The sequence below is a fragment of the Mizuhopecten yessoensis genome, unplaced genomic scaffold (assembly GCF_002113885.1).
Source record: "Mizuhopecten yessoensis strain PY_sf001 unplaced genomic scaffold, ASM211388v2 scaffold3627, whole genome shotgun sequence".
Classification (NCBI taxonomy): Eukaryota; Metazoa; Mollusca; class Bivalvia; order Pectinida; family Pectinidae; genus Mizuhopecten; species Mizuhopecten yessoensis.
In genome coordinates this window covers 763,046-773,793 of record NW_018405139.1, presented here as the reverse complement: position 1 = coordinate 773,793, position 10,748 = coordinate 763,046, and positions in this window count along the sequence as shown.

Here is a 10,748-nt window from a genome sequence, read left to right as displayed (position 1 = left end):
TTAGCTTTGTTTTGTTTTGTTTTTCTTATTCTTTTTCTCTTTGCTGTTTTATATACGTATGTATATTTATTATCGGTTTCTTTTTTTCTTTTTTCCTTTTCTATTATTTATTTATCTATCTATTTATTGCTATTCAAACAAATAAAGATGACATTAATTTGCTTCCCACTGAATACCATACATAGTTTACCAGAAGGGCAGAATAGCGATGCTTTGCACGAGTAGGAGGTACATGTACGAGAGAAACATTTATAGGTATATTCTGCAATACGTAAATGAAATTAAAATATCTACCGTAATAATCGTAACATGCAGGAGGGAATGTGATTTGGAGAATTGCTCGTTGCAATTTCACAGTATTTTCAAATGTGTTAAAGAGTAAACTACAGAGGCACAAAGACAGACATTGTCTCGTACTTTTAACTTTGACATTGGCAATTTTCTATAAGACTGTTCAGTTTGATGGAGAACAAAGGATTCATTTATCCATATAAATAATTATGAATTTCTCTCAATTATAAATTTTAATTGCACATACTATTTGGTCACGCTAACTTTTAGTTGGATTGTCATGGTTTCAAAATATACATTCCAATGTATTTGTCTATTTCCAAACTATACAATCCAACTAGACCAATTTATAATCCAGTCGATGAAACTCTGAAACGTATGATACTATGCTGTGGCCGTGAACTTTAGTGTGACGTATTGAAGTTAGCTCTTGGCCCCTAGTATATACAGAGTTATGGCCCCTTTCCTCATTGTGTAACCCCTTTGGCAGGGGTATATATTAAATGTATGTATTTATATTTGTTGTTTTTGTCCTAGACTCGGTTATAACCGAAACAATGACATAAATCCCCATCAATCAATCAACATTTGTTGTAACCTACGTCATATATCCGCTTCGTCGTGCCTTTGGAACGTTAGGCCTCGACGCAACTTCTCTATTTCATCCTGTCTATTGCTGCCGTCCTCGCCTCAGCCCAACCTCTCCATCCTATGCTTTCTCTTTCTGGTTAAACTGTTATTCTCCGTGTTGTTTTTGGTTTACCTTCTCTCCTTTGTCCTCCAGGTTGTCATGTCAGTGATGTCGAACAGATCATATTGCTATCTATCCTCAATATATCAACCATCTTTTTATCACGGCTTGTCCATTTTTCGATTGTTCCTGTCCTCTGATGTAATTCGTTGTTTGATATTTTGTCTGGACACCAAATTTTCATTATTTTTCGCAAGCACGAGTTTTGGAAAATGTCTTGTTTCTTTTTGTCGCCTTCAATCATTTTCCAAATTTCACATTCATACGATAAAGCTTATATGACTAAATTGTTGAAAATTCTTAATTTTGTCTTTTGGGGAAAGATGGAAGATTTAAATATTTTAATAAGTCAGTAAAACTGTGTCATCCTTTTCTCTTGATGTCCTCATCACAACCTCATTCCTTGTTAACGTTCCCTCCTAAATATGTGAAAGGAGTCCAAATCTTCCATGTCATGTTCACCCAGATTAACACTTTTTTCTCCCCTTTGCTCGCACCCTTAATAATTTGGTTTTCTGGCATTAATCTTGAGGCCAACTTTTTTCTGAATTTTCTTTTTTTGACTATTTGGTTTGCTTTGGTTTGGTTTGTTTGTGTTTAACAGTTATGGTCATTTAATTACTTGTTTTGCTTTGAAGATCTTGGTGTTTTTATGACAATAGCGCCAAATCGTCTGCAAAATCTTAATCTTCTGGTTACAGTTGTAGCTACAATCGCCATATGTATGCGAGTTCCTCCTATGATTGCGGAGTGCCACACACTTGTGTTTTCTGTTCCTCTTAGTCATTTTCACATTACCAAAACTGACCCGGAAGTTTGTAGAATCGGAGAGCTACGAAGTGCTTGCAATATCTTTGCTTTATACGTATTAGTAACCTTTTAATTACAATAATAAATAAAGTATTGAAACCTTTTTGCCAACTCTGTCATCGCATGGTTTTTCCCCGATTAATCTCCTGTATGACAGTAAGACCCGAACAGTTTCCTATTGAAAACATTACTGTGCATTCTCCCTTTCTGTCTCTACCTTCTCGGCAATTGGTATTCGATGAGAAGCCTTTGTGTAAGGCTTGCATCACCTGTGTCAATGATTATTGTATTATGTATTGTATATGTTAGTACAGATGACCTCTGGATACATGCTATCATCTCCTTCTATAGTTTTATCTTATATTGTAATATCTGTCTGGCCCAAGGTCAAGGCAGGTGTAGTGTAGTAGGTTGGGACCGCCCCAGCCGCTCTCGTCCAAGTTCCGAGACAATTCTCGTCTGTAGTTTTTTTCGTTTTTGTTTGTTTTTGTCCATAAGTTTTAATTTTAATTCTATATCTTATATTGCTTTTATAGCAATGAGTGGATGGAGAGAAAGATAATGTATCATAAATTCCATAGTGGACTGGGTGTAAGGGTGGTTGACGGACGGCTTTTTTTTTTTTTTACTTCAATAAACTATTTGTTGTGGATTTCGTGTTATAGGTCTTTGTGTAATGCTTTTATAACTTTATTAGTTAGGCAGTTTATTGAGAAGCTGTAACACGAGAATGTCAATATTCTGGTATAAAAAATATTATGTAAAAAAATATATTAATATTTAAGGTGGCAAGTTGTATTACATATATCCATGTTTATAGTCGGAAAGTCGAAATGAGTGAAAGATGCTATCATAAGTTCAGTTACAATTGTTTCAACCCAGTCGCCCCTCCCCCAATTAAATACTTAAATATTGGACTAGAGAAGAGCTACCCAGTGCAGTCTATACATGTACACATTGCTTAAGAATTTTTATGAGGGGAAAGGGGGGNCTCAAACAGTAAGAGAAAAAGAAGTGAATATCATGTTTAAATTCTCTGCAAAACTTTTTCAAATGTATGTACATTCGGACTTAATGATCAGCAACTATATCGATGTTTTGTATTGCGGCTTTATTTTCCTGACAGATTTTTAAGATGTGTCACAGTAATGTCAGAGCTGAAGAAACGTCAGATATCATCAGTATTTTCTCCTGTAATTTCCTAATATCTGACTTTTCATATTAATGACTAATACCGCAGCAAGAAAATATCGACCAGCATGATTTTCTCATGAGAACCCCACATAATTATTCTTCACTTGTCAAAAGATTGCTATCAATACTCAATTCTTACGTTAAACTGGCAGTAACGATATAATGGGTAACCTTATTGGCATGTTTTTATAAGTCCGATTAAAATGAATGCAAATTTGTAAATTCTCAATCCCAGAAGTAATTAATTAGATCCCAATTAGAAATACTGACATATGGGTCAGTTACAGTGCCAATCCAGTTACCGTGGAATGGTCATTCTGTAAATCCGGAAACACGAGAATCCGTTTCCGATTTGTTTATTTACTATTTTATTAACTGTTGAAGCCGATGTAAACACTTGCTCCGGTAGTTCGTATATTAAGTGGGTAACCTAATTAGGAGGTAATTGGGTTTTCGACAGCACACACATAAACGTTGTAAGGGTGTCCATAGATACACGGCATGGTAGGACAATAGATCGAGATAGCAATAATACAAAAACACACAAGCAAACAATGCTTACAGAAAACACGCGTAATGGTAAATATTTACTTTTCCGTTTAACCGCACATTAATATATCCGCCACCATAAACTGCTATTGTTTTCAAGACGGAAAATGTTCGAGTCTTTCCGTCATACCATTGGACCAGTCACGGCGAATCATTTACTTATAACTATGACGGAAGAGCCCCAAGGTTTCCTTATATCGTGCAGAAATCCGTGACAATCTCGTGCCAATTTAAATGAATATTTCACCATTTATATCAAACAGTTTGTCAGAAATATGCCGTAAATTATGAAAAATCACCTAGCAATTTTAACGTTTATAGAAGGAGTGAATTTCATTTTGAACATTTGTGACAGTCTGCAACACAATTCCATTCAAACACATTCTTCAATGTTATTTTTATCAGTTATAAATTCAAAAGTAAGGCATATGGGTATGCTTTAAAAAGTATCAAACAGTGTGTCATAAATATAATTTTAAAGTTGTTATGTATATATATATATATAAATAATCATGTAAATACATTACAATGTACAGAGAAAAAAAATAAAGTACACACTGTGTCAATGTCGAGCGAGGACCGTTAAATACAACATTCATTGCTGATAATATTTTTCTAAATATCATACATTGCATTTGATAAAACTTGTCAAAGGAAACTTTTGCTGGATCAGTCGGTAGAGACTCCGGACTTTGTCAGGGAGTTAGAAGTTCAATATTCCGGCTGGTTCACATATCAAAAGAGTAGCATGATACATATGTGCTCTTTAGTGTTGCCTAGCAACACAATATATAGTTATATCGGAACGATATGATATAAAGCATCCGTGTTTAATGTAATAATGTAAACGTAAATCGGAAGGATAATTATTGAACATACAGTGGAATCTCATCCGACCCCTGAGTATACCGACAACCTGTGCCATCCAATCTAATATTGTAATTATATTTCTAATAAACACTGTCAAATACTAATGGTGTATATATCCACACATCCTGTCAGATCTGACAATCACGTCGTATCACACAGGTTGTCGGATTAGACAGATGTCGGTACTGTATCAATTTTTTGCTTATTATTATTATCATATATTTTTAATTAACTCACTTGAAATTAATCACGATTTTTTATCATGTTAACTGATCGAGTTTTGAATAGGCCATCACCGGAGCTGGTTTTGTGATTAGTTTCTAACTCCGGATATTTTGTTACTTCCGGTTTAAACATTGACAATTAATTAACACTGCTCTTCTTCAATTCAAACTTAAAATATGTTTGAATGAAATTCAATGTTGCCGACCTGTAGGATTCTTGCGCATAGCAGGCATTGTATACATGTACAATTTAGGAGTTTAGTGAGTCTCTTCACAGAATCATATCTAAGTCCGTGCTCTCTATGACTTTGTCGTAATACTAATGTTGTAGGTCGAAACCATGATTTTTTCGGACCTTTGGAATATTTTTCTGCGTTGGAACGAAAAGAAATTTTCCTGGGATTCTGTCAAACTTTCACTGTTAATTATCATCATATCAACACTCACCAATGACACAATACCTCGACACTTGCCGGTCACTAATAAGGCAACGGAGTGGAAACGGCAACGGAGTGGAAACAGCAACGAAGGGCTTAAGGACAGTCACATAACCGCCATGAATCAGGATTGACAAAACAACACGGGTTAGGGAGCTAATACGATAGTCTTGTATTTGCTATCGTTGCAAATGAAAATATTCATATAACGACATACAGCAAAAGCATGATGTAAAAATACGACAGAACAGCAAAACACACCTAATGTTGTAGTAAACTGTGGTTACTAAATAGCCCGGTTTCCGTGTCGCGATTCAGGTCCTGCGCACTTCCGATGACAGTGACCCGACATCGACAGTGTCTCACCAGGCGTAGCCAACTGTGAGAATAACTGAATGTGACTTTTTGGCTAGTGTTATGAAAACTAAGATGATCTTAGAACCGGGAGGCATTCGGCTAACCTCGACTGATTCCGGTACCCTTCTGTAGGTACGGAATCTGCCGAGTTGTGACGAATGAACCGGAAAGGTGATATTAAAGAGTCAGGTGGACTAAGACCACAATTAATTTTTCTTTATGTGTCATTGTAACATTTAATTTCATAACAAATTCCCAATATTTGATAGCCAACTTTCCATCTAACCTGGTCAAGAGCAACATCTTGGGAGTAAAATATCAAAATTTCAACATAGAATGTTTGGCCTTTTTCTTGAAATAATTGTCTGCATGTGTCACCAATGTCAAAAATAAACTTCCGGGTCAGGGGTAGAGGTAAACACAGGACTTTTCACACAGCACCCTGCACCAAAAAATAAATGCGCAGTATACAAATGTGACACAGAAATTGTTAGATTGATATCTCTACAGTATTTTAACACCAAACTTTTACACAAACACCAAGTTATAAGAGGCATAGTGCATACTTTTTACCTTTATTTCTAAGGGACTTCATTCGTGGGTACTGAACCCGGAAGTACTGAACCCGGAACCCGGAACCCTGAAGTACTGAACCCGGAAGCATTTAATTGTGACCAGGTCAACCAGACTGTTGTTGTCTGTGCAAGCTACGCCGAATTACAAGTGATAAAGCGTCTGGTTGACCGAGACTAGTAAATAGTCTGCACTTAAGCTTACAAATCACGTGTCTTTGTAGAGAGCGCTCACGTGAGACCACCTCTTGTGGGATGTCTATTATATATCTTCAGACTTGCTAAAACAGGATTTATACCTGTTAAGAATACAAATCATACGTAATTTAGTTTCACAGATATGTCGATAAAATTTTAGTTCTCAGTGCATTCTTCTCGCGTAGATGTAAGTGGTAATCGTCCCGGGATAATCTAGTGGATTTGCTCCGGTCCCTTCATGATATATCTCGGATGATCTCAGAAAAATATCAACATGATATTTCAGTAAAGGATCAATTAATCCCTCGGTGGTATTTAAAAATTAGATTAATAATCTCTTATTTAATTTAAACTCTGTGGATCAGTGGCGAATGCTCCTCTACCGCGACAAGGGGTTCGATTGGCAGCATTTCCCAAGACCTCATAGTCTTACACGTCGTACGTACTAGGGTGTCATTAAGCCGAAGAGAGAAAAGGGGGTAGGGAGGGGGTGGGGAGGGGGATAATGATGGAACAGGCAAGATAATATCTATGTAAGAAAAACATAATCATATCGACATTATTTTACGGTAAAGCACACTATCTAACGTAGATATTATATTAATAGGATTTAGAATTAAATTTGATTCTTAAATTGATAAAAAAAAATGTTTACGTTGTACAGGAAATGCAATAAGTATAATTTAAACTTGACACGGGTGGTAGGGTGAAAACAAATATTGACGTTAGACGTGTACCTACCACGTCTCGCTTACAGAGTCAATAGGCTAGCCAGCTAATCCCGACATCCCGCAAACTCCCGCCCGCAGCGCTATCACGCCTCAGACTGTGGGGCGTACATATAGCTTTATAATAGAGATATCTGATAAAGACGAAACACAAATATATCTTATTTTGGAGATATATTAATCATGTTTTACATGTGAGATTACAGACTTTGTCAAACTCCGTGAAAGTTTTGTCCACAAACCAAGTTCTGTTTCAACTCGACATAGCCTTAGTGAAGATATCACCGACAGGAATCCTGATGTTTTATTCCATATAGTCATTATTATTTTAAAAGTTGGGTTGGCAGACTTTGTTCTAGTTATGTCTTAACTTTCTTAAGGATATGTCCACAAATTGAACTTTGTTTCAGCAGTGAAAATGTTTACGATTAAAAAGTCCTGTCATATATTAATTGCTTGTACTGCGACCTTGTAAGATTCTTTAGGTCTTTGTCCACACAGCAATTGTTTAATTTTCAAATTACTTAAGTTTAGTGAACACTATTTTACTATTTACACATTAAAAGTTATTTACCTGTTAAATTTGTGCTATTTCCTATGTTATATTCACAATACAGAGATAAATTAAGGACCTTTTAGGGAGTTAGTATTCCCAGTAATGTGGTTAAAACGTGTTACTATAACAAATATCATGACGGATAGCGTAGTGAATAGACTCCCTGCTTTATATTCCTATGACTTTATTTTCTTGCAATAGACATTATTGTCTTTGTGCTACATACATTCACAATATCTGTAATATGGTAGTGGTACAAAATAAGTTATGACAAATTTACAACATGCAGCCTTAGTACAATCTGTACATAGTAAACACAATCTGTACATAGTAAACACAAGCTGTACATAGTAAACACAATCTGTACATAGTAAACGCAATCTGTACCTAGTAAATACAATCTGTACATAGTAAACACAATCTGTACATAGTAAACGCAATCTGTACCTAGTAAATACAATCTGTACATAGTAAACACAATCTGTACTGAGTAGATACAATCTGTACATAGTAAATACATTCTGTACATAGTAAACACAATCTGTACATAGTAATCACAATCTGTACATAGTAAACACAATCTGTACATAGTGAATACAATCTGTACATAGTGAACACAATTTGTACATAGTGAACATATTCTGTACATAGTAAACACAATATGTACATAGTAAACACAATATGTACTTAGTAAACACAATCTGTACATAGTGAACCCAATCTGTACATAGTGAATACAATATGTACATAGTGAACACAATTTGTACATAGTAAACACATTCTGTACTTAGTGAATACATCCTGTACATAGTAAAAACAATCTGTACATAGTTAATACAATCTGTACATAGTAAACACAACCTGTACATAGTAAACACAATCTGTAAATAGTAAACACAATATGTACATAGTAAACACAATCTGTACATAGTGAATACAATCTGTACATAGTGAACACAATTTGTACATAGTAAACACAATCTGTACATAGTTAATACAATCTGTACATAGTAAACACAACCTGTACATAGTAAACACAACCTGTACATAGTAAACACAATCTGTAAATAGTAAACACAATATGTACATAGTAAACACAATCTGTTCTTAGTAAACACAATCTGTACATAGTAAATACATTCTGTACATAGTAAACACATTCTGTACTTAGTGAATACATTTTGTACATAGTAAACACAATCTGTACATAGTGAATACAATCTGTACATAGTGAACACAATTTGTACAAAGTGAACACAATCTGTACATAGTGAACACAATCTGTACATAGTGAACACAATATGTACATAGTAAACACAACCTGTAGATAGTGAACACAATCTGTACATAGTAAACACAACCTGTGCATAGTAAATACAATCTGTACATAGTAAACACATTCTGTACTTAGTGAATACAATATGTACATAGTGAACACAATATGTACATAGTAAACACAATCTGTACATAGTGAATACAATCTGTACATAGTGAACACAATTTGTACATAGTAAACATATTCTGTGCATAGTAAACACAATATGTACATAGTAAACACAATCTGTACTTAGTACACACAATCTGTACATAGTAAACACAATCTGTACATAGTAATCACAATCTGTACATAGTAAACACAATCTGTACATAGTGAATACAATCTGTACATAGTGAACACAATTTGTACAAAGTGAACACAATCTGTACATAGTGAACACAATCTGTACATAGTGAACACAATATGTACATAGTAAACACAATCTGTACATAGTGAATACAATCTGTACATAGTGAACACAATTTGTACAAAGTGAACACAATCTGTACATAGTGAACACAATCTGTACATAGTGAACACAATATGTACATAGTAAACACAACCTGTAGATAGTGAACACAATCTGTACATAGTAAACACAACCTGTGCATAGTAAATACAATCTGTACATAGTAAACACAATCTGTACTTAGTAAACACAATCTGTACATAATGAACACAATCTGTACATAGTGAATACAATATGTACATAGTGAACACAATTTGTACATAGTAAACACATTCTGTACTTAGTGAATACAATCTGTGCTTAGTAAATACAATCTGTACAGAGTAAACACAATCTGTACATAGTGAACACATTCTGTACATAGAAAATACAATCTGTACATAGTAAACATATTCTGTAAATAGTAAACACAATCTGTACATAGTGAATACAATCTGTACATAGTGAACACAATTTGTACATAGTAAACATATTCTGTACATAGTAAACACAATATGTACATAGTAAACACAATCTGTACTTAGTAAACACAATCTGTACATAGTGAACACAATCTGTACATAGTGAATACAATATGTACATAGTGAACACAATTTGTACATAGTAAACACATTCTGTACTTAGTGAATACATTCTGTACATAGTAAACACAATCTGTACATAGTAAATACAATCTGTACATAGTAAATACAATCTGTACATAGTAAACACAATCTGTACATAGTGAACACAATCTGTACATAGTGTACACAATATGTACATAGTAAACACAATCTGTACTTAGTAAACACAACCTGTACATAGTAAACACAATCTGTACATAGTGAATACAATCTGTACATAGTGAACACAATTTGTACATAGTGAACACATTCTGTACTTAGTGAACACAATCTGTACATAGTGAACACAATCTGTACATAGTGAACACAATATGTACATAGTAAACACAATCTGTACATAGTGAATACAATCTGTACATAGTGAACACAATTTGTACAAAGTGAACACAATCTGTACATAGTGAACACAATCTGTACTTAGTGAATACATTCTGTACATAGTAATACAATATATACATAGTAAACACATTCTGTACTTAATGAATACATTCTGTACATAGTAAACACATTCTGTACTTAGTGAATACAATCTGTGCTTAGTAAATACAATCTGTACAGAGTAAACACAATCTGTACATAGTGAACACATTCTGTACATAGTAAATACAATCTGTACATAGTAAACATATTCTGTACATAGTAAATACAATCTGTACATAGTAAACACATTCTGTACTTAGTGAATACAATCTGTACATAGTAAACACAACCTGTACATAGTAAATACAATCTGTACATAGTAAACATATTCTGTACATAGTAAATACAATCTGTACATAGTAAACACATTCTGTACTTAGT